General features: G+C 45.0%; 1 protein-coding gene across 3 annotated transcripts in view; it reads left to right on the forward strand.

Moving 5' to 3' along the window:
• The window catches only part of MAPK6 (mitogen-activated protein kinase 6), a 114,022-nt gene that overhangs the window by 42,498 nt on the left and 45,945 nt on the right, over positions 1 to 25,579 (forward strand). For 2 of the 3 annotated variants that reach the window (XM_025389918.1, XM_025389921.1), the window contains exon 1: positions 23,068 to 23,240. The gene's annotated coding sequence lies outside the window, so the exon portion shown is untranslated. Of the gene's footprint in view, positions 1 to 8,305; positions 8,445 to 23,067; positions 23,241 to 25,579 lie in introns of those variants that run through there. The other variant, XM_025389919.1, reaches the window with a different exon arrangement.

Consider the following 25,579-nt stretch of genomic DNA (forward strand, 5'->3'; position numbering starts at 1 on the left):
GCATTCACCAACATGCCTGGCTAATTTTGTATTTTTAGTAGAGACGGGGTTTCTCTATGTTGGTCAGGCTGGTCTCAAACTCCCAACCTCAGGTGATCTGCCTGCGTCAGCCTCCTAAAGTGCTGGGATTACAGGTGTGAGCCATCGTGCCTGGCCAGCTCTTGGTTTCCAAATACCATTCTCCACCGAAAGGAACCAGGGGCCCCTTGCAGAACGGCTGATTCCAGGGCTGAGGCAGATGCTGGACATGGTGGCTCGTACCAGAGGCTGAGACAGAGGATTGCTTGAACCCAGGAATTTAAGACTAGATTACAGGCCATTTATTTTTATAGAATGTCTTTCAATTTAGGTTTGTCTGAGGTTTCATCATGATTATCACTGCGGTGAGTGATGTACTCCAGCCTGGGCAACAGAGCGAGACCCTGTATCTAAAAAAAAAAAGATTTTTTTTTTTTTAAACTGGAAGTTTGATGAGGAATGGAATATTTACATAGCTTCAAGGTATTCCTCACAAAATACTTAATTACAAAGAGAAAAATAGTAACTTTACAATGGAAAAGTCTGGAAGACACCATCTTATTCAAGTGATCAAAATTAGCCACATCAGTGATGAGACAAATTGACATCATGCTATCGGAAGAACACAGCGTCACTTCTCTGATTGTTCTGCCAAAGGAGCATGAATCTAATCATGATAAAACCTCAGACAAGCCTACATGGAAAGACATTCTATAAAAATAAATGGCCTGTAATCTAAAAGAGTATCAAAGTCATAGAAGTAAAAGAGTCTAAGGAACCATTCAAGATTGAAGAAGACTGAAGACCTATAATAACTAAATACAGCCATCATTTCTGAACACTGCTGATTGTGATGATTGTCCTGGAGGAATATTCTTATTAGTAAGAAATACTAAAGTATTTGGGCATGATGGGGCATTTTCACCGCTGAAGCTTTGCAAGAAGTCTCTGAGTCAGAGTTTAGTGTCCAGGATGTTTGTTAGGGAGTGTCTTTGGGATCGACACCTGTGCCAGGGCAGAGGCGGAAGCAGGCTTAGACAGAAGAAAAAATAAACTGTATGTAAGGAAGGCCCAGCAGCCTCAGCTGACCTCATGAGGAGCTCTGGAGCTACAGTGACCCTTGGGCATTGTCCCAAACCAGCCTGAAAGGGCTAGACTTTCAAATTATACCTTGATCAGCCACTGGATGAGGACTGTTCCCAAAAGGGCATGAGCTTGGGTGAGGTTGCTTTCTGCAACTGTAGGAGTTGATGACTGATTGCTGTCTGCTGACAGCACTCCAAGTAGAGGGGACAAGAAGTCTTTCCATAAAGGGAAGCTCAGTGGCTTCACCCCACATCCACTTCTTCATATATGTTTGAGTAGTAACTCCCGCAAGATTTCTGATAGGCCTGTCTCCCTGGGGAAACTTAGGAAAGGAAGACTTGTAGGACAAACTATAGCTGCCTCTGCTATAGCTGGTCCTGGGGCCACAGTCAAAACGTATAGGCTTTCTAGGCCAGGCGCGGTGGCTCATGCCTGTAATCCCAGCACTCTGGGAGGCGGAGGCGAGCAGATCACTTGGGGTCAGGAATTCGAGCCAGCCTGGTCAACATAGTGAAACCCTGTCTCTACTAAAAATACAAAAATTAGCCAGGTATGGTGGTGCACGCCTATAGTCCCAGCTACTCAGGAGGGTGAGGCAGGAGAATCACTTAAACCCAGGAGGCAGAGGTGGCAGGGAGCTGAGATCACACCACTACACTCCAGCCTGGTCTACAGAACGAGATTCCGTCTCAAAAACAAACAAACAAACAAAACAAAAAAAAACTTACAGGCTTTCTAAATTCCTCTCATTCTCAGCTACCACCTCTTTCAGCCTTGGTAACTTACCTTGGGAGGCGATTTAGATTCCCATCTCAGAAAGGTCTGAGTTCCTGGTCACCAGGCCTTTCTTTCTGAGGACAGAGTTGCTGTATTATCCACTTACCTTCACAACAAGGCAAGGGAATAACATGAGGCATTCAAGCAGATCCTCAGAGCACTGAAACACTTTTCCTTCCCCTTATTGTATAACAGAAGAAGAACTAACTCCTTCTGATGACCAGGGTCAATACCCTTGCCAAGATTGTTGGTCTATTTCTAGCCTGCTTGTCTCTGGATTCTAGGAGTCCTCAATGCCCAGGTGGCAGCTTTTGCTAGTAATTCAGACTTTGGCTGAGTCCCCTGGTGGAAATATTCCCCTTTTATTTTTTATTTTTTATTATTTTTTTGAGACAGAGTCTTGCTCTGTCACCCAGGCTGGAGTGCAGAGGCACGAGCATAGATCACTGCAGGCTCCAACTCCTGCACTCAAATGATCCTCCTGCCTCAGCCTCCCAAATAGCTGGGATGACAGGTGCCCACCATCACAGCTAGCTAATTTTTGTATTTTTAGTAGAGACGGGGTTTCACCATGTTGGCCAGGTTGGTCTGGAACTCCTGACCTCAGGTGATCCACCCACCTCGGCCTCCTAAAGTGCTAGGATTACAGGCATGAGCCACCGCACCGGGCTTGCTTTTTTTTTTTTTTTTTTTTTTTGAGGCAGAGTCTCACTCTATTGCCCGGGCTGGAATGTAGTGGCATGATCTCAGCTCACTGCAACCTCTACCTCCAGGTTCAAGAGATTCTCCTGCCTCGGCCTCCCGAGAAGCTGGGATTACAGGCATGTGCCACCATGCCTGGTTAATTTTTTTTCTTTTTTTTTAAGACGGAGTCTTACTGTGTTGCCCAGCCTGAAGTGCAGTGGCACCATCTTGGCTCACTGCAGCCTCCAGCTCCCAGGTTCAAGTGATTCTCCTGCCTCAGCCTCCAAAGCAGCTGAGACTACAGGTGTGCCCCACCACGCCCGGCTAATTTTTTTGTGTGTTTTTGGTAGAGACGGGGTTTCACCATGTTGGCCAGGCTGGTCTCGAACACCTGACCTCAAGTGATCCACCCGCCCTCAGCCTCCCAAAGTGCTGGGATTATAGGTGTGAGCCACTGCGCCCAGCCTCCATTTTTAAAATTATAACCATTTAAATGGGTATAAAGTGGTATCTCATTGTAGGTTTGATTTGCATTTCCTTAATAACCAATTATGGTGATCATCTTTTCATGTGCTTATTTTCCATTCGTATATCTTCTTTGGAGAAATGTCTGTCAAATCCTTTGCCTATTGTAAAAATGAGTTATGTATTTTATTAGTATTGAGTGAAGAGTTTTTTTTAATATATTCTGGCTAGTAGACAGACTCTTATCAGATATATTATTTACAAATATTTTCTCCCACACTTTGGGTTGTTAACTTTCCTTTTTTAAGGTTTCCTTTTTATTTTAGTTTCCCTCTTTTTATTTTATTTATTTATGTATTTATTTTATTTTTTTGAGACAGGGTCTGGTTCTGTTGTCCAGGCTGGAGTGCAGCGGTGCAAACACGCTCACTTCAACCTCCACCTCCTCGGCTTAAGCCAACCTCCCATCTCAGCCTCGTGAATAGCTGGGACTACAGGTGCATGCCACCATGCCTGGCTAATTTTTGTATTTTCTGTAGAGGCAGCGTTTCACCATGTTGCCCAGGCTGGTCTTGAAGTCCTGAGCTCAGATAATTTGCCTGTCTTGGTCTCCCAAAGTGCTGGGATTACAGGTGTGAGCCACCATGCCTGACCTATATTTATTTATTGATATGGGGTCTCACCCTGTTGCCAGGCTGGAGTGCAATGCTGCAATCATGGCTTACTGCAGCCCAGACTTCCCAGCTCAAGTGATCCTCCTGCTTTCACCTCCCCTGTAGCTGCGGCCACAAGGGTGTTTTTTTTTTAAGAGATTGTGTCTCCCTGTGTTGCCCAGGGTTGTCTCAAGCTCTTGGGCTCAAGCTATGCTCCTGCCTCGGCCTCCCAAAGTATTGGAACTACAGGCGTGAGCCACTGTACCTGGCCTCGTTTTCACTTTCTTGATGGGGTCTTCTGAAGCACAAAAGTTTTTCATTTATATGAAGTCCAAATCACCTATTTTTCTTTGGTTGCCTGTGCTGTTGGTGTCATATCTAAGAACCCATTGCCTAATTTAAGTTTTCTTCTAGGAGTTTTGTAGTATTAGCTCTTGCATTGACCCGTTTTGTGTTAAATTTTAGTGTACTATATGAGATAAGGTCCAATTTCATTTTTTTGCATGTGGCTATTCTTTTCTCATATAATTGTTTTGGCATTTTAGAAAACTTTTCAATAGCCGGGCACAGTGGTTCACGCCTGTAATCCCAGCACTTTGGGAGGCTGAGGCAGGCAGATCACAAGTTCAGGAGTTCGAGACCAGCTTGGCCAATATGGTGACATCCCGTCTCTACTAAAAACACAAAAATTAGCTGGGCATGGTGGCATGCACCTGTAGTCCCAGCTACTTGGGAGGCTGAGGAAGGAGAATCTCTTGAACCCAGAAGGCGGAGGTTGCAGTGAGCTGAGATCGCGCCACTCCATTCCAGCTTGGGTGACACAGGGAGACTCCATCTAAAAAAAAAAAAAAAAAAAAAAATTCAATAGCTTTAGGGGTACAGTTGGTTTTTGGTTATATGGATGAATTGTACCATGATGAAGTTTGGGCTTTTAGTGTACCTATCACACTAGTAGCATACTTTGTCTCCAGTGGGTGATATTTTATCCCTCACCCCGCTACCACCCTTCCTGTTTTGGCTGTCTTGTTGAAAATCATTGCCCATTGCTATGACTTGAATGTGTCTTCTCCAAAATTCAGGTGTTGCCAATGTGATAGCACGAAGAGGTGGGGACTGTTAAGAGGTGATTGAGGCTATGAGGGATCCTTTCTTGTGAATGAGATTAGGGCCCTTATGAAAAATGTTTCATGCAGTGTTCAGTCTCTTGCCTTCCACTTTCTGCCACGTGAAGACACGGCATTCCTCCTCTCCAGAGGATGCAGCCCTCACCAAACAGCCAAACCTACCAGTACCTTGATCTTGGACTTCTCAAGCTCCAGAACTGCAAGAAAATAAGTTTCTGTTCTTTATAAATTACCCAGTCTCAAGTATTTTGTTATAGCACACAAGCAAATTAAGACAGCCATAGATAAACATGTTTATTTCTAGACTCTCAATTCTATTCTATTGGTCTGTATGTCTATTCTTTTGCTAGTGCCACAGTTTTTATTACCATAGTTTTGTAGTAAGTTTTGAAATTGGGAATTGAGTGGTATACCTTTGGCCTTTTCCTTTCTTTTTTTTTTTTTTTTTTTTTTGAGACAGAGTCCCACTCTGTCCCCCAGTCTGGGGTGCAGTGGTGCAACCTCAGCTCACAGCAACCTTCGCCTGCTGGGTTCAAGTGATTCTCCTGCCTCAGCCTCCTGAGTAGCTAGGATTACAGGCATGAGCCACCACACCTGGATAATTTTTGTATTTTTAGTAGAGACAGGTTTCACCATGTTGGCCAGGCTGGTCTCGAACTCCTGGCCTCAAATGATCTGCCCACCTCAGCCTCCCAAAGTGGTGGGATTACAGGTGTTATCCACCATTCCTGGCCACATGTAGCCCTTAATAGGGAAGAACGACTCACTTCTGTAGACTCAGAGGGTCAAGAAGAATCTGGGAATTCAAGATTTTGGGGTCATCAACCAAGATGTCCCTATCCCATGTGTCAGAGCCTCTCTCTTTCCCAACCAGAGCCCTGACCTAATTTGGTTGGTAGTTTAATCTTCTTTGGAGTTTGGCTACACTGATGATTTAGTCTGGGTCTTGTCCTCAGCATCTCTGCCTTCCCACCTTAGGTCACAAAAGTCTCTTTACATGCTACCAGAGACCCTCTGGCGAAAGCTTTCATTTGGCTCTTAGTTGCCTGGTGGTTACTCTCTTAGCCTTTTGGTTTCTTTTCCTAGAGCTTCCACAGAGGTAAGCAATAACCATACAATCCCATTGTCCTTAGAACTACTATTCCTGCCATATATTGCTTGAGCTAATACATTCTCTTTCATTGGTATACCATCTCAGTTCACCACTGGTGAAAGTTTTAATATCTGGCCGCCACCTTGTGCCAGGGGTTATCTGGGTTCCATCTATTACCAGTAACAGGGTCCTCCCTACCAGGTAGGTGGGTGAGTGACCCAGTTCCAAAACTCCATCTTATCTGTGCTTTCTCAGACCTCTCCTGGCTCTGACTGTGGTAGTTTGGGTTTTCCAGGAAGTAGATCCTGAGACGGACTTCAGCGTACAGGATATTTATTAGGGAGGGCCCTTGGGATCAACATCTGTGAATGGGAGGGAAAGGAAATAAGATTGCACAGAGGGTGAAGTCGATCTGAGATGTAGGTTGATAGCCTCAGTTAACCCCACACAGGAATCTCTCCAGAGGAAATGGATCATCAGAGCTGTTCTGACAGGACAAAATAGCTAGGCCTTTTGTATTAGTCTTTTTTCACGCTGCTATAAAGAAATACCTGAGACTGGGTAATTTATAAAGAAAAGAGGTTTAACTGACTCAACAGTTCCACATGGCTAGGGAGGCCTCAGGAAACTTACAATCATGGTGGAAGAGGTAGCAAGCACATCTTAGATGGCAGCAGGTGAGATAGAGTGTGTGTGTGAAAGAGGAACCGTCTAACACTTATAAAACCATCAGATCGCCGAGCACAGTGGCTCACGCCTGTAATCTCAGCACTTTGGGAGGCTGAGGTGGGCAGATCACGAGGTCAGGAGTTCGAGACCAGCCTGACCAACACGGTGAAACCCCGTCTCTACTAAACATACAAAAATTAGCCGGGCATGGTGGTGCGTGCCTGTAATCCCAGCTCCTCAGGAGGCTGAGGCAAGAGAATTGCTTGAACCTGGGAGGCAGAGGTTGCAGCAAGCCGAGATCGCACTATTGCACGCCAGCCTGGGCAACAAGAGTGAAACTCCGTCTCAAACAAAAAACAAACAAACAAAAAAAACACCATCTGATCTCGTGAGAACTGATTCACCAACACGAGAACAGCATGGGGGAAACCCGCCTCCATCATCCAATCACCTCCCACCAGGTCCCTCCCTCCACACATGGGGATTATGGGGATTACAATTTGAGATGAGATTTGGGTGGAGTCACAGATCCAAACCATATCACCTTTCTACTTCTGCCTTGATCACTCATCGGATTTGGGCAACCCAGAAAAGGCACATCTTCTTGGGCAAGGTAGCTCTCTGCACATGAGGCAAGCCCAGAAGGAAATGGTAGCTGACAGCTGTGTGCTAAGCACAGTCCCCACAGCAGGGCAGCACCTTCCTTGAAGGGGGATCTGGTCAAAACATCTCAACATCCACCACAGGTATCATGTCAGCAATTGACTCTCAAATTGTTCAAGTAAAAATTAATTATGCTATGTATGCAACTTTTCTGTTAGTTTGAAATACTTTAAAAATAAAATGCTTTTAAAACAAATGAACAGACTTACACAAATTAAATATGACTGAAAAAAGGTCTGAAAAAGAGCCTCCTGGTTTTTTTTGTTGTTTTTTGAGACGGAGTCTCGCTCTGTGGCTCAGGCTGGAGTGCAGTGGCCGGATCTCAGCTCACTGCAAGCTCCACCTCCCGGGTTTACGCCATTCTCCTGCCTCAGCCTCCCGAGTAGCTGGGACTACAGGCCCCCGCCACCACGCCCGGCTAGCTTTTTGTATTTTTTTAGTAGAGACGGGCTTTCACCGTGTTAGCCTGGATGGTCTACGATCTCCTGACCTTGTGATCCGCCCACCTTGGCCTCTCAAAGTGCTGGGATTACAGGCTTGAGCCACCGCGCCCGGCCTGAGCCTCCTGTTGCTGACACAAAGAAAGGAGCATGATGTTGAAAAGATGAAAATTCATTCGAATGAATAAAATATAGATGGCCAGAAGAATTAGTGAGAGGTAAGAGTGAAACAGTAAATTGAAGCTTCATCTTTGCTGATGCAATATAATTCCAGGCCTTCAGAATAGGGCAAGAATGCAGAATGCTTATTGCCTCACATTTACACTGGCCTTTAATTTCACCTCACCTCTTCTGAGTAGGTGAAGTCTCTTCTAGCTTGCCTTTAGTAGTTCCTGTTCCCTATCTCCCTCTTCCTTTTGTTCCTTTCCTCCTCACGACCATCATGAAAATTGGTCTGTGGAGATCTGAGTCTTTCCTAAGCTTCTCATACTGGGATGAAGATTATTTTTAGGATTAATCTGAGTCACAGAGGGAGGAGGGAAAGAACCATTTTAATCTTTTCCTTTTCACTCCTTCATAACCTGCTGTACGGCTAAATCATTTTACAAACACGTCTTTCCTCCTTTTCCCTAGGAATGCTTTGCCTTTTATTTTTCCTTTGGAAACAGTATCCATAAGCCTTCATCAGAAGCTTCTAAAAGTGGAAGGAATTTTTCTTTGTTAGAATGGACCACGGGCTAAATTAAAGGAGATTGCTATAAGCTGCTTTCATGTAAGTAAATCCATTTATTATTATAGCGGTTGTTGGGATCTGAGGGGTTATATAGTTGCCCCTGCTTCCCTTTCTCACTGGCCCCCTCAGCTATACCCCTGTCTTAGTCTGTTTTGTGCTTTTTATAACAAAATACCTAAGACTGAATAATTTATAAAGGAAAAAAAATTATTTGGCTCACAGTTGTGGAGGCTGGGAAGTCTAAGAGGGGACGGCATCTAATAAGGGCCTTCTTGCCGCATCATCCCATGGTAGAAGGCGGAAGGGCAAGAGTGATCTCACGAGGGCAAGACACTGAACTCGAAGCTTCCAGCTTTATTATAATCAGCATTAATCAATTCATGGGAGTGCAGCCCCTATGACCTAAACACCTCCCATTAGGCCCCACCTCCCAACGCTGCTGCATTGGGGATTAAGTTGCCAACATACCCTTTTTGGGGAACACGTCCAAACCATAGCAACCCCACTCTGGATTTTCCCTTCTGTCCCTCCGAGGCTGAGTGTGGAAGGCACTCCTGCTTTCTGTGGAGAGATGCAGGCAGAGACTGTGTTTGACCTTCTTCCTTTGCAGCAACACGCTTGAGCATGCCTCATGTTTCACTGTTGGACCACATTTCTTTGAAGGGTAAATAAGCATGTGAACGCCACACTTTAAAAAACATCTCTACCAATTTACACATTAAACACTGAGGAAACAAGGAAGAACAAACAAAACCCCCCCCACTAAGTTACCCCAAAAGGTGGGAGAAAGTTCTGTCTTGGATAAAATAGGCACTCAAAGGCTATCTGTTGAATGAATTGAATGAATGAAGAGAGATCTGGGCCAGGTGTGGTGGCTCATTGCCTGTAATCCCAGCACTTTGGGAGGCCGAGGAGGGCAGATCACCTGAGGTCAGGAGTTCAAGACCAGCCTGGCCAACATGGCGAAACCCCATCGCTACTAAAAAAGTACAAAACTTAGCCAGGTGTGGTGGCGGGTGCCTGTAATCCCAGCTACTCAGGAGGCTGAGGCAGGAGAATTGCTTGAACTTGAGAGGCAGAGGTTGCAGTGAGCTGAGATCGCACCACTGTCCTCCAGCCTGGGCGACAAGAGTGAAACTCCATCTCAAACAAACAAACAAACAAACAAACAAAAAGATCTGGCTTAACTTAGGTGAATGATAGTTTAAACAGGCAAGCTTCTGGCTGAAGATACTAACAACAACCCTTATTTAGAGTAGGTTAGCCTTTTCAGAGTGCTTCCACACACATTATCTCATGTACTCCTTGGACAGACCCTGCCCTGCGAGGGAGGGGAGCAGGTGCTATTTATACCATTTTAAAGTTGAGATTAAATGACTTGCCTGGAATCAAACAACTAAGTGGCAGAACTGGGGCCAACACCTAGGTCTGCTGACTACCACTGGCGCCAAGGCACCAGAGAGATTCTTCTGGTTTCAGAGTGGAGCCCCCAAGGGTTACTGTTGGAGGACTTGTCTTACTTAAAACTGTCATAGACTGTGTGGAAGCAGACCCATGTAGGAAACATCACACGGCTGAAATGGCCTTAAGCTCTCCAGGGGAGTAAACACCAAGCAGATGGATCTAAATTGAAAAGATAAGCTTCACACAGCTTATGTGAGTGGACAAAAATATGGCAAATGAGTTTCATTCTGTACTGAATTGGAATAATGCATTTAGTATTGTTAGTCTAAAGTCACTTAAAAGATGAGTTTGGAGCTGTGTTTTATTCTAAGAAAGAGACCCATGAGTTATTGTTGACTGTTTCCTAAAGTCATATAACAATATGCTAGGCCTCTTTGCTAAGAACGTGGAAAACAGAACTGAAAGCATTATTTTGTCTTACATTTGACAAAATGGTAATGAAGTTATACGTGGAATCATGCATTTAATTCTCCCTGGAAACCGTAAAAAAGAGTCTAGTATTTCATAGATATACCAGGTCAGAGAAAGAGGTAACTAAAATGACCAAATAGATTTCCTAAGAAGAAAGTTGCTTTAAAAGTAGAATTAAATAAGGGGAAATTTGAAGGAAACCCCTATTCACCTTTCATTTTTAACAAACATTTATTTGAGAAACCACTATATTCAGACACTATGCTCAACACTAGAGTTTACAATGACTAAAACGCAGAAGTTCACAATCATTGTGTGAGAATACCAGCCGGGATGAATCATGAGTCCAACTCAGCACAGCTATTCTTGTGTGCTTAATGAATTGGCAGCTGGTTTAGGGTGCAATCTCTTGAACTTGGTTGGTATGTGTTGGTTGCCGAGGCCAATCAACCCTGGTAAACCTGCAATCAAGTTCTTCAAGCAGCAAGTCTGAAGGACTGGACCCTTCATATCAGCTAAAGCATAAAGTGAAGTTATGATTTATTAACAATGTCGTTAACATTTAGTTGTTTACCTGGGTCTAACAGATACCATCCTTCTCTGTGGTCTCAGCACTTCTGAGCTAGGAAGGTGCAGATAGTCCCTGCTTGTGACTGAATTATGTTCCCAAAAGTTGATTTCTAACTTGGTTGTTTGAAACTGAAAATGCATTTTTTTCCCCAGAGAATTAATGTTAGAAATACTGGTTCTGTTCTCAGGAAAACTCTTAGAAGGCCATGTAGCTTTGAGACTATAGAACTGTGACCTACGACATGGTTTCTATGGGAAAATGTGCCCCAGAAGGAACAAGGTCTTCCTACCCCACTTCCTACCTCCCTGTGTAATGAAGCCTGTGTGTTTACTACAGGAAGTGCTGCTCCCAAGAGTGGGCGGCTGGGCTTTGAGGCAGCCTTGGACACTTATCCCCAAGGGCAGAGGTATTCTCACTTCTCCTGCCCCAGCTCTGGCAGGGAGGGGAGTGGGAGCAGGTCGGGAGTCTGTCCCTGACCCATCTTCTTCAGGGCTGCTGGTGGGTGGGGTTCTAGCAAGACTGGCTACATAATTTCTGGGGCCCTTTGTTCAAAAGGCAGAAAAATAAAAATGCTGCTAAGCTAGTGAAGTATAAAACTTTTTTTCCTTTCTTCTGCTCTCTCTCTCGACTTGTTACAGTGTTTTAAATATGTGATTTAATGTTGTTCTATGTAAGAAAAAAGAAAAATTTAAATGATTAGCATGAATGTTATAATTCATTTTTATACTGTGCAAAACCAGTTTTAAATACAAATATAAGATCATTTAACTCCCGAGGCAGGAGGATTTGCTTGAGCCCAGGAGGCCAAGGCTATAGTGAGCTGTGTTTACACCAATGTACTCCAGCCTGGGCAACAGAGCTAGAGCTCTATCTAAAAATTAAAAAAAAAAAAAAAAAAAAAAAATTAACTCCTTTGTGGACTCACCAAAATGACACAATTTCTATTTTTTAGCTCTTACATACATATATAGTTGGTTATTACCAGAACAGTAGAAAAACTACACAAAACTACCTCAACTGTTATTTCACCTCTTTTTTTTTTTGAGATGGAGTTTCACTCCGTCACCCAGGCTAGAGTGCAATGGTGTGATCTTGGCTCACTGCAACCTCCACCTCCCAGGTTTAAATGATTCTTCTGCCTCAGCCTCCCAAGTAGCTGGGATCACAGGTGCCCGCCACCACGCCTGGCTAATTTTTGTATTTTTAGGAGGGATGGGGTTTCACCATGTTGGGAAAACTGGTCTCAAACTCCTGACCTCAGGTGATCCACCTGCCTCAAGCCTCCCAAAGTGCTGGGATTTCAGGTGTGAGCCACCGTGCCCAGCCCTTATTTCACTTCTTGACGCACACACATTGTACTCACACTCCACCTTTGACTTACTGAGGAGTAAGAAAGTACTAAAAGGCAAAGGAAATGTCCTCAGCACAAGCAGTCAGCTAACACAGGGAAGTGACACAAGAAAGAAAAGATACGATACGGTACCTTGGACTTTAATGTCTTAGGATGCCATTGCCTTCTTTCTGTTTGAAGTTCTGGTTCCAGTGGAAAGCATGACTTCTCAGAACTATCAGGACCCCTACTTACTCAGTCGTAGACAAAACAGGCTTACCTTGTATAAATACTTATTTGCTTTGTCTTGTTGAATTCTGAGGCACTGTGGGCTCACCAGAATCCTGTGCACGTGGGTCATGGAGAATGATATATATGAATGGAGTGGCAAGAAATAGTGAACATACTTATTGCATCTATCTCCTCTGCTCACCTGCGGCTTCACTGCCACATCTGATTTCACTACACAACGTGAGTTCAAAGACAAAATCATCAGGAATGTCGGCCGAGCGCGGTGGCTCATGCCTGTAATCCCAGCACTTTGGGACGCTGAGGCGGGCAGATCACGAGGTCAGGAGATCGAGACCATCCTAGCTAACCTGGTGAAACCCCGTCTCTACTAAAAATACAAAAATTAGCCGGGTGCGGTGGCGGGCGCCTGTAGTCCCAGCTACTTGGGAGGCTGAGGCAGGAGAATGGCATGAATCCCGAAGGTGGAGTTTGCAGTCAGCCGAGATATGGCCGCTGCACTCCAGCCTGGGTGACAGAGCGAGACTCGGTCTCAAAAAAAAAAAAAAAAAAAAAAATCAGGAATGTCAAGATAGTCGTAGCAGAGCATTAAACCAAGCATGGGGTTCTTTTGCACACAGGGCCCTGTGTAATGCCTTGGTTGTGGGAGGGAAAGGAGAGAACTGTGGCAGTATGGGATGGGCATTCATAGGTTTAGAGGCCAGGATGGGCAGGTGAATCTTAGGCCTCTTGAGCCCCTGGCTGTTTTTCTTCCAGAACACCAGAGCTAGGGGATTGCCAGAGACAATGATGAGTGCAGATAAAGACTGCAGAAGTGGTTATCAGTTTCCGGGGATGATGACATCCTCTGGGAAGGGAGTTCCAGTGGCAGTAATCATCAAGTGGCAAATGGCGGGTGAGAGGCGGGATTGTGGAAGGCAGACCTACTAAGCCTACCATATTATATACTAATTGATAAATGGAGCACTCAGAATGACCAGTGAAAGCAAATGTTGGGTACAGGTTTAGTTAGAGGTAGTGATTACCTTCTTCCCCAAAGGACAGGATAGCTTGACTACTGAAGTGTAAAGGGAAGGAGCATGACCCTTGTGAGTTGAAAGCTGCTTTGTCTCCACAACTCAAAATATTTATCATTCCCTGTACGTGGGCTGATGAACATCATGTCTATTCTTTCCTTTTATTTACTCTGGTCATGTGGCAGAGGCCCAGGTTGTTCTCAAAATCTGAGACTAGTTATAGAAGGCTTTGGGGTCTCAACAGGTTCAAGTTGGACACTGTCTCCAGAAATTAGGAGTATCTGTTCTCCTCAAGCTATTGGGCCCCTCAAGATATAAGGAAAGACAGAATGCAATAAGAAAACCTTTGGACTAAATTTCCCTAAAGCTAGAAAGTGTCATTCTCTCTATGCTTCTCTTAAAAAGTGTGTGTTGGGGGAGGCTGTAAGTTTTGTATTACTAGTTTAATTCTACCATTTCTACAAATTTGCCCTGCTTGCAGAAAATACTGACTTCCAAAGCAGACAAATTAGAGGGGCTCTTTGGATTATTTATTTGGTTTTATAAATTTATCCCAATAGATATTTCCCAGTACATTCAAATGTTTAATTATATAACCATTATTCAAAAAGTAAATGTATAGTTTTTGTCTCATAAATTGATTTTATTACAAGGAAAGCCAGGTTTTGTCTAAAATATTTAATTTTTTTTTTTTTTTTTTTTTTTTTTTGAGACAGAGTCTTGCTCTGTCGCCCAGGCTAGAGTGCAGTGGCACGATCTCAGCTCACTGCAATCTCTGCCTCCTGGGTTCAAGTGATTCTCCTGCCTCAGCCTCCCGAGTAGCTGGGATTACAGGCGCCCACTACCATGCCCGGCTAATTTTAGTATTTTTAGTAGAGATGAGGGTTCACCATCTTGGCCAGGCTGGTCTCGAACTCCTGACCTCGTGATCCACCTGCCTCAGCCTCCCAAAGTGCTAGGATTACAGGCATGAACCACTGTGCCTGGCCTTAAGTAATTTCTTACAGCTTTTTTATGAAATCCCATTTGTCATAGTCTGAGAAAATGATAGAACGTTTGTAAAATGTGTACCTGAAACGGGTTACTTGGTAGGAACTTGATAAATGATTGCTATTACCATTCTCCTCCTGAAGGATATATATATATATAAATATATATATATATATATATATATATATTTTTTTTTTTTGAGATGGAGTTTTGTTTTTGTTGCCCAGGCTAGAGTGCAATGGCACAATCTTGGCTCACTGCAACCTCTACCTCCCGGGTTCAAGCGATTCTCCTGCCTCAGCCTCCCGAGTAGCTGAGATTACAGGAGCCACCACACCCGGCTAATTTTTGTATTTTTAGTAGAGATGGGGTTTCTCCATGTTGGTCAGGCTGGTCTTGAACTCCTGACCTCACGTGATCCACATGACTCGGCCTCCCAAAGCGCTGGGATTACAGGCATGAGCCACTGTGCGTGGCTTTTTTTTTTTTTTTTTTGAGACAGAGTTTCACTCTGTTGCCCAGGCTGGAGGGTAGTGGCACAATCTTGGCTCACTACAACCTCCATCTCCTGGGTTCAAGCTATTCTCCTGCCTCAGCCTCCTGAGTAGCTGGGATTACAGGCACAAATCACCAGGCCAGGCTAATTTTTGTATTTTTAGTAGAGATGGGATTTCACCATGTTGGCTAGGCTGGTCTTGAACTCCTTACCTCAAGTGATCTGCTCACCTTGACCTCCCAAAGTTCTGGGATTACAGGCGTGAGCCATCGCGACTGGCAGAGGGGATAAACTCTTGTTGCCCCATCCAGTTAAATGTGGGATACTAGTTTTGTTTGCAGGTAGTCTTCCATTTCCAAAAAGCATTCCTGTGATCTGCTTCTCATCAAAACGTATGTACAGGTTTGATGGGTTTTGACTGAAAACATTCTCTCCATCATCTTTAACTATCGCCAGTCCTCATTATTCACAGATTCTGTTTGCAAATTTGCCTATTGCTGAAACTTATTTGTAATCCCGAAGTAGTCACAGCACCTTTGTAGTCACTTTTGAACATGCACAGAAACGAGATATTTGAGTCACCCTACATGAACATTGCCAGCTGAGGCCAAATAAGACAAGATTCTGCCTTCTTGTTTCAACTCTTGTACTGTAAACGAGTATCCTTTCCATGGTCTATTTGGTGCCATGATTTTTTTGTTTTTAGAAACAGGATCTATGTTGCCCAGACTGGACTCAAACTCCTGGGCTCAAGTGACCCTCCTGTCTCAGCCTCCTGAGTAGCTGGGACTATAGACTCATGCCACTGTGCCCAGCCATCACATTTTTTTGCTTTCTGTTGGTGATTTTGCTGTTAAAGTGGCCGCCGAATGTATTGCTGAAGTGCTGTATGGAGTTCCTAAGCACAGAAGGCTGTGAAGTGCCCTACAGAGAAAATACATGTTAGATAAGCTTTATTCAGGCATGAGTTCCAGTGCTTTTGGCAGTGAGTTCAGTGCTAATGAATCAACAATAAGTATTTAAAAAGGTGTTTTTAAACAGAAATACACATGAGACAAGATTATATATTCACTGGCTGATAAGAATGTTGTGCCAGAGGTTTGCAGGAACCTAACCTTGTACTTCCCCTAGGAGCAAGGGTTCAGTTTTCACTAATTTACTGTTCATGATGACTTTACAGAACATAAGTAACACAAATAATGAGAATCCACTGTAAGGATGAACTGTACTTGGCAATGAATTTCTTCAGTGGAAGGCTGTTTTGTTTATTTACAAATCAAATTACAATGTGTTCTTCTATAAACCATGTCTAGGAGAGCAGTCATTTTAAATTAAGAGTATAAACAGACACACAGAAGCTTCCAGTTGGAGACCATGGAAGTTATCAGCTGGCTGTAGGCCCCTCCTCTCCTCAGCAGTTCCTTTTAGAGCCTCCTTGACAGGTGGCCATTGTTTTCTGATTGAATGCTTCCAGTGATGTAGCACTCATTTCACGGGGAAGTCCTGTCCACCGTGGCTCAGTTCCAACGTCCAAAACAGTCCTTTCTTATGCTAAGCCAATGCCTCTCGGTAACAGCCCTCTCAGTGGTTTTAGATCTGAACTCCCAGAGCAACCATTCTCTCCTCTGCACACAATAACCCCTCAGCAAATCTCTTCTGCAGGTTAATCAGACCCAATTCTCCATGTTTTCTTCAGAGAACGTGCTTTCCACACCCTGCCTGAATGTCTCCTAATGAATTACTCTAATTTGTTATGTGTGGTAGCCTTTGTAAATGTGGTGTCTATATTTGAACACATAAGTTCAGATATCTTGAGCTGAATCACGTAGGTGTGGTACCCCCTGGGACTTGGACACTGTTTCCTATTAACACATTTTGTTACATTTTTTTTTTGGCATCTGCTCACACTGCATTAATATCCCTTATTGTCACAATAGCAGGTTAAGCCAAGTCTCCCAAATCCTGGCCCTTTTCAAATGATTTTTCTGAACAAAGATATTGTACTTTATTGCAGTCAAATGTCATCTTTTTAAAAAGATTCTTTCCAACCTATGGAGATGATTCTGAGTAATTATTCTGAAATCTATCACACTGTTTTATATCTCCTTTAAGTTTAATAAGTACCTTAACTCAAAACATTGATAAAAATATTACCCGGCCGGGCACAATGGTTCACGCCTGTAATCCCAGCACTTTGGGAGGCCGAGGCGGGAGGATCACAAGGTCAGGAGTTTGAGACCAGCCTGGCCAATATGGTGAAACCTCGTCTCTACTAAAAATACAAAAAGTAGCCTGGCGTGGTGGTGGGCGCCTGTAGTCCCAGCTACTCGGGAGGATGAGGCAGGAGAATCCCTTGAACCCAGGAGGCAGAGGTTGCAGTGAGACAAGATCGTGCCACTACACTCCAGCCTGGGCGACACAGACTCTGCCTGAAAAAATATATGTGTATTACACAAGACTAAAGAGGGGAAAATTTGTGTTGCTTTTCTAGAGAACTCTCTCAAGATTCCTTGTCATGCCATCAATTGGCACTCTGAATCAACCTTTCTCTGCTATAATCTAAACCCACATCACTCCATCTTATCCACAAAGGTGCCTTGCCTTCCTGAAATGACCAATTTCTTGGTTAAGTAATGTAAAAATCCTATTAAGAAAGGAAGTGGTATTTCTCTGTAATGACTTACTTGAAGAGAAGTCATGACGACCTGTTACATTTTCCCTAACATACTGTCTTTAATGATTTATATCAGACATTTTCCAGGGTTTACCATCAAATGTAGCAGTTTGTATTGCTAAACTCTATTTTCCATCCATTTTGAAAATCAAGGTATTTGATAGTTTATCTTCATAGCGTAACTTAACTGGAAGAAGATAAAACAAGAAGCCTAAAGAGGGAACTTAAAGAGGTAATGTGGGAGCAACTGGGTGACTTAACACACATCTCTGACTCATCTAAGCATTCACCAAGTCCACTTTACCCAATAATCTTTCTTGTATTACCGTCTCCTTCCTCAGCCAGTAAAGGTACAATAACCATCTAAATATACTGTGTCTCTCTCATGAGATACAGTTTGGTTTGACTTCTCTATTACTTGCAACAGAAAAAAATTTTTACTTACACAGGAAAGGGAGGCTCCTTAGAGGACATGGGAGTTTTGTTACCAGAAGACCATACATTGGATACAGGGCAGAAAAAACAATGGATTCTTCTACCTGCTCCAGGTCTCCAATCTCTTGCTCAATCTACTCTTCCTATTAATGCCAGTGTTATATTCTAAAATACTAGTTGTATCCTTTACATTCCTCTCCTACTCCCTTTAGCATAAAATCCAAAAGTTTTGGATGAAATCCAAAAGTAATCAAGGCCTTCTCAATGTGGTGCTAACTTGTCTTCAGTCTCCCAGGCCTATCAGACTTCTCCCATTTTCCAAAGTGTGCCCTGCATGCTCATGTCTTTTTTTCCAGATACTACCCGATGGAATCAAGCCCAGTTCAAATACTCTTTCTCCCTGTGTCCCCAGTTCTTATCAATTGTTCCTTCCATTATAGTCCAACAAGAGCAAGTAATTTGCATCTCTGCTCAGGAAGCACTCATCCAGCTCACACTGTACTTATTTTTTCTCTCCTGCGTTCCTCCACTATGGCAGTGACTTTCAAACTTTCAGCAATAGCATAGCTCATAGCAATAATAAGCAATAACTAGAAATACATTTTACATTATGTTCCAAGAGACACATTCACATAAACTATATATTTCATCAATTTTAAGAAGTACTTCCTCCATTTTAATGCCTGAAATCAGGATTTAGGCCAGGTGCGGTGGTTCATCCCTGTAATCCCAGCACTTTGGGAGGCCTGAGGCAGGAGGATCACTTGAGCTTAGGAGTTGGAGATCAGCCTGGGCAACAAAGTGAGACCCAATCTCTACAAAAAATAATTAGCCAGGTATGGTGGTGCACACCTGTAGTCCCAACTACTCAGGAGCCTGAGGCAAGAGGATTGTTTGAGCCCGAGAGCTTGAGGCTGCAGTGAGCCATGATCACACCACTGCACTCCAGCCTGGGTGACAAAGTGAGAGTCTCTCAAAAAAAAAAAAAAAAAAAAAAAAAAAAGATGTAGCAATGAGGTATCATATTTTGATAGAGTTTTCACTTTCTTAATAGTACATAAAATAATGGCATGTTTCATAATGAATGACATTTTCAGATCTGTTGAAATGTGTTACATAACCAAGACAAAAGTTGCACAAAACAATGTTTGCCCTTTCTTCTGGGCAAGCTCTCTTTGGTTTTTTGCTCCATTAAGACAAAATGCAAATTGTAATCCACTAAAAGGATTTCACTACTCACTAATGGATCATAATCTGCAGTTTGAAAAAATGCTGAGAATTGAAACTTTTTTTGTTTTGTTGAGATGAAGTTTCACTCTTGTCGCACAGGCTGGAGTGCAATGGTGTGATCTCGGCTCACTGCAACCTCTGCCTCCCAGGTTCAAGCAACTCTCCTGCCTCAGCCTCCTGAGTAGCTGGGATTACAGGCGTGCACCACCATGTCTGGCTAATTTTGTATTTTTAGTAGAGAGGGGGTTTCACCATGTTGGTCAGGCTGGTCTCAAACTCCTAACATCACGTGATCCACCCGCCTCGGCTTCCCAAAGTGCTGGGATTACAGGTGTGAGCCACCACACCCGGCCTATGCCCAGCTAAATTTTGTATTTTCAGTAGAGACAGGGTTTCACCATGTTGGTCAGGCTGGTCTCGAACTACTAACCTCAGGTGATTCACCTGCCTTGGCCTCCCAGGGTGCTGGGATTACAGGCCTGAGCCACTGCACCCGGCCAAGCATTGAAACTTTTTATAGCTACAGAATGGGATTGATTGATTGATTTATTTTTTGGAGAGGGAGTCTCGCTCTGTCACCCAGATTGGAGCGCAGTGGCGCGATCTCGGCGCACTGCAGCCTCCACCTCCTGGGTTGAAGCGATTCTCCTACCTCAACCTCCTGAGTAGCTGGGTGGCGCACGCCACCATGCTTGGCTAATTTTTTTTGTATTTTTTAGTAGAGATGTGGTTTTACCCTGTTGGTTAGGCTGATCTCAAACTCCTGACCTCAGGTGATCCACCCATCTTGGCCTCTCAAAGTGCTGGGACTACAGGTGTGAGCCACCACCTAGAATAGGATTAAGACCTAAAACCGGGCTGGGTGTAGTGGCTCACACCTGTAATCCCACCACTTTGGGAGGCTGAGGTGGGCGGATCACTTGAGGTCAGGAGTTCAAGACCAGCCTGGCCAACATAGTGAAACCCCCTCTCTAATAAAAATGCAAAAATTAGCTGGGTATGGTGGCGCCACCTGTAATCCCAGCTACTGGAAGGCTGAGACAGGAGAGTAGCTTGAACCTGGGAGGCAGAGCTTGCAGTGAGCCGAGATCCTGCCACTGCACTCCAGCCTGGGCCACAGAGCCAGACTCCATCGCACACACACACACAAAAAAACTAAACTAAAACTGGCCGGGCCCAGTGGCTCACTCCTGTAATTCCAGCACTTTGGGAGGCCGAGGCGGGTGGTCAGGAGTTTGAGACCAGCCTGCTCAAGGTGGTGAAACCCCGTCTGTACTAAAAATACTACAATTAGCTGGGCGTGTGGTACAAGCCTGTAATCCCAGCTACTCAGGAGGTTGAAGCAGGAGAATCGCTTGAACCCGGGAGGCGGAGTTTGCAGTGAGCCGAGATTATGCCACTACACTCCAGCCTGAGTGACAAGAGCAAAACTCCATCTCAAAAAAAAAAAAACACCCAAAAAACTAAAACCAATTACATTAACATGACTTTACAATTCAACTATCTGCAATAAATATAACTTGAATTCCAAGAAACTCTTGCCCAAAACGGTGGAGTTGCAAATAACTTGATCGTGGTTTCAGGAACTTCCTAAAATCCATTTATCTCATTAAGTTACTGACAGAATTTGCCTTCATCAGGGTAAATAGCCCTCTGCTCTACTGAGTTTAACAACTATTTATCCCTTTAGGCTCTCTTCAAAACTCTCCCCATCCTCTGCCCACCCATCCTAAACTATGATATCACAAATTTGTCCCAAACCCAATCAGAACCCGTCACTGAAAAACCAATCTTAAACCAGATCCCTGGGCTGGGTGTGGTGGCTCACGCCTGTAATCCCGGCACTTTGGAAGGGCGAGGTGGGTGGATCACCAGGTCAGGAGATCGAGACCATCCTGGTCAACATGGTGAAACCTCATCTCTACTAAAAATACAAAAATTAGCTGGGCGTGGTGGCGCGCGCCTGTAGTCCCATCTACTCAGGAGGCTGAGGCAGGGGAATCGCTTGAGCAGAGGTTGCAGTGAGCCGAGATCGCGCCACTGCACTCCAGCCTGGCGACAGACCAAGGCTCTGTCTCAAAAACAAACAAACAAAAACCAGATCCCCCAAATCTTGTAATTATTCCATCCTTGACCTCCCCTTTTGAAAAGGTACAAAGATTCTGTCAACTTAGTGTCTCCCGTAATTACTATTGTAAGCCAACTTTGCATTATCCACAGGTTATTTACCCGAAGTCAGCAGTGACACTGGATTAAACGCTCCTTGAGGGAAGGCACAGTGCCTGGTATTTATTCTCCCACCTTCTCTGGGTGATCAAACATTGACGGAAGAGGAAGGTAAATGAGTTCTCAAACAGTGAGAGGAAAAATGTCCTCAGGATCAGAGGAGAGCCTAGAGCAGGGGCAATGGGGCTGACGGTAAGAGCTCTTGTTGCAGAAGTTGGAAATTCTGCGGTTGCAATAAGTCTCCCCTTTCTCTTGGTTTTATTCACTCATCACTTCTTCACACCTGGTACTCAGCTGACGTTGTTTTAAATATTAAAAAATAGAAAGCATTCCAGCTCACCCCAACCACTTAACTTCGTTACTCTGTGATTTTTTTTTTTTTTTTTTTTGAGACGGAGAGTCACGCTTTCGCCCAGGCTGGAGTGTAGTAGCGCGATCTCAGCTAACGGCAAGCCCCCGCGGGGTTCACGCGATTCTCCTGCCTCAGCCTCCCGAGTAGCTGGGATTACAGATGTGAGCCACCACACCTGGCTAGTTTTTGTATTTTTAGTGGAGACGGGGCTTTCACCACGTTGGCGGTGCTGGTCTCGAACTCCTGGCCTCAGGTGATCTGCCCGCCTGGGCCTCCCAAAGTGCTAGGATTATAGGCGTGTACCACCACGCCCGGCCCTTTGTGATTTTTTTTGAAGTGGCCTTTGCCTCACTCTTGAAGATGCCCATAATAATGGCTAAGGGGCTGTTGTATGGTTCTCATCGGCATTGTATGGTGATGAAGTCATTGAAAAAATATGCTGACCTGCGTCTCTAATTTCATAAATACTAAATTTCACATAAACACTGGAAAGGCTCCTTGGACTCAATAAGCCATTAAAAGTAATGTAAGTTTGCTTTTAGCCAAGAAGTGGGCCCAAGAAGGTACCCATCCACCTTTCTACGTTTCACAGTGCATCCCTTTTCAAATTCAAATTATCCTATCCCAGTTCCTGCAACAAGGCAGGTACTCTGGCCTCCCAGTCTTTGCTTACACTGTTCTCTCGGCAGAAACACCCTCCCCTTCACCTCCTGGTTACATCCGCTCCTCCAAGATCTAGCTGAAAGGCCACCCGTGGCGACCTCTCCTAAAAGCCTTCCTGCATACTCTCTGGCAGAATGAATGACCTCAGTACTTGGCCTCGGACGCGTCTGCCTTGTGCTCCGGCTGCCGCCTTCCAGCCTAATCCATCTTGAGGTCCAGCCTTCCTGGAGACTGAGGCCTCTTCCTCTCGGATTGCCCAGTGCTCTGCACGTAGTAGGTGCTTAGTAAACGCTCGCACTGGGTTTGGTCACTTTGTTCCCTTAATGCCGGGGCAGGTAGTGGAGCAGAAACGGCCCCGGCTGTCTTCCTTCTTGCCCGCCCGCAGGCAAAACCCCCGGAGGCGCAGGACTAGCCGCGTGCCTTTCCCACCGCCCCCGCGGCGCGCACAGCCCAGTCACGGGCGCTGGAAATTCCGGCGCGTGCGGGCGCGCTGGGCAGGGCGGGGGCGGGAGAACCCGTGGAGTGAGCCTGTGACGTGAGGGGGCGTGGCACGGCGAGGCCCCGCCCCCTCTCCCTCGGCCTCTCTCGCGGGTCGGGGTTACATGGCGGCGACTGCGGCAAAGCGAGAGCCTCGGAGACGCCGCTGCTGCCAGCACAGCCGGAGACCTGAGCCGACACTGGGGGCTGTCTGCGGGTCCCGCACTCTCTCAATGAGTCGGAGAAATCCCGTGAGTGTGTGTGTGTACGTGTGCGGGGTGCGCCGGCGGGGCGGCTCGGGAGGGCGCCGCGGCGGGCCCGGCAGCGGCGGAGCCGGCTCCCTCCTCCATTGTGTGTGACCCTCCGGCGGCTGCCGCTCAACAAAGGCGCTTTTGTTTGGTCTGCCGCCCGCCCCCTGCTCGTCCGCTTGCCCGCTCTCTCGGGCCTGGCCGGCGCGTCCCCGCGCGGGCCGGCGGGCGGCGGGCCGGGGTCTCCGCGTGGGGCCGGCGAGGCGGCCAGTGGGCCCCTCCCACCCGGCACGCCCCTCGCCGGTCGCCCTGCCGGGCTGAGCCTGTTCCCTGGCCCCGCACGCCGGCTGCCGCCCCGCCACCTGCGCCCGGCTCCGCGGGTTCGAAACCCAGCCGGACCAGAGGGCGGGCGAGCGAGGGGCGGCGGCCCGGGGAACATGAGGTGGCGTGGAGTCTCGCCTTCCTGGCACTCTGCCTTTCGAAATGCTCCCGCGTCTCCTCCCCCGTCCCACCCGGTGACTCGGCCTCAGCTGACTTCGGCCGGGCAAAGTCTCCAGTGGCGTAGCGCGCAGCGCTCTCCCGGCTCGCCTCAGAGCCCTGAAGTCTGCCCAAGTTTTGAGTCTAGCCATGAATGAGGTACTGAAAACTCGGAGACGAAATTCCTAATTTCCTCCCCCGGCCCTGCAGTCTTGCCTTAGCTTCTTTCGGGACCTTAAGTGGTGTTCTGTGAAAGTGCCCAAATGAAAGCTTGTTTTGTCGGTTCACCAGAAAGGGCCTTGTCACTTTGCTGTGCATTTTAGTCCGCCTTGTGAGTTGTGTCGAAAAGTAAAGGTGTTTTGGCAACCTTTTGTTTATTGACGAGTGTAGAACCCAACCGGTTCAGGTGTTACGGGGGAGCTCTGTGCAGCAGGAGCTTCTCGATTCCTTTCCTGTTTTATTTTTTCTTTTGCTTGTTCATTGGAAAAGGTCCAGTGAAAGGGACTGGTGAGTTGGAATTAGAAGCCGACTTGTATTAACGTCGTAATTCATGTTCATTGCTAAAGATGCAGTCTAAGTAATGACTTTTTTTTTTAAATTTTAACGGATACAGATGATTTGTCAAGGGGAAAAATTAACATGCCGTACAATGAAGAGCAAGCAGCTTCAGAGTAATTTTCTGATGGCTGATTCTTCTAGCCTGTCTCTTACAGTTCCGATTGGGCATGTCCTCTCTCTTTAACGCTGGAAAACCGAGATGGAAAGAATGATCTGACCAGAAGAATGTAGGGTCCAAACAGGGCCTGGCCCTGAAATCAGGAATTTCTTCATAGAAATGTCAGATTTTAATTTTTAAAAAATAATTTTGAATTGGGTGAAAGAAACTTTGTCTTTAGATAGTAATTGTTCAAACATGTTTATGAAGTGTTTGCTATGTGCCAGGGAGTGTAAAGTCTTTTCACATATGTTACATCATTTATTAAGAATTGCCTTGTCTAAGCGTGTCAAATTATTTATTGATGTCCTGAATTCAGTAATTGCAGTTAATCTAGAAAATATGCCAGATTTGAGCAGAACATATTTGATCACCTAGGTATTACTGTTCAGAAGAAAACACTGGAAAATGGAGAATATTTTAGGAAAAACTTAGTATATGAGGATATTTTGGAATTCAGTTATTTGCAAAAGAGGATTAGAAGTAGTCGTTGGCTACTTGTGATTAAAAAATCCAGAGAAGAGTGATCTGAAGTAAGTTAATTTTGCAATTAAAAAAATGCACTCATTCTAAAGACAAATGTTAGCGCTAAAAGTGTTGCAGTGCTTTACATAAATTCATTTAAAGCATCGTGAGAATCAACTGACAAAATAGTAAGGTTTGCTGACTCAGGGTACTTTGCTGAAGGGGATGGGGTCGGGTAGGAGGAAGCTTACAAGTGCTGCTGCAAGTTTTGAGTTGGATGATGACTCATGCTGCCCACGGACTGCTACGTGGCCTTTTTTTTTTTTAATTGTATTTTTTTTTAAATGATAGGCTAAAATGTTCCTGTCCACATTGAAATTCTCTCTCATTTTTTTCTGAAGAGGAACAGCAGTTTCTATAAAGTAATGGCTTCTTAAATTGCATTTTAAAAGGATATCCTATACCCTACAGGTGGAATTGTGTAACGTTTGCTGAGAGGAAAGGTAAAACCAATTGCTGGTCAGGTGCTGAAATTAAATGTTTGATACTAACAGGTTTTTGGCTACTGCTGAGAGAGATTTGTTACAGGTTATTTATAAAGGACAGATAGTACTTTTATGGAGTCGTTAGAAATTGACCTTATATTTTTATTGGTTATGTGAGTTATCTTTATCTTTAATATTTA

This window comes from Theropithecus gelada, chromosome 7a, assembly GCF_003255815.1.
Source record: "Theropithecus gelada isolate Dixy chromosome 7a, Tgel_1.0, whole genome shotgun sequence".
NCBI lineage: Eukaryota > Metazoa > Chordata > Mammalia > Primates > Cercopithecidae > Theropithecus > Theropithecus gelada.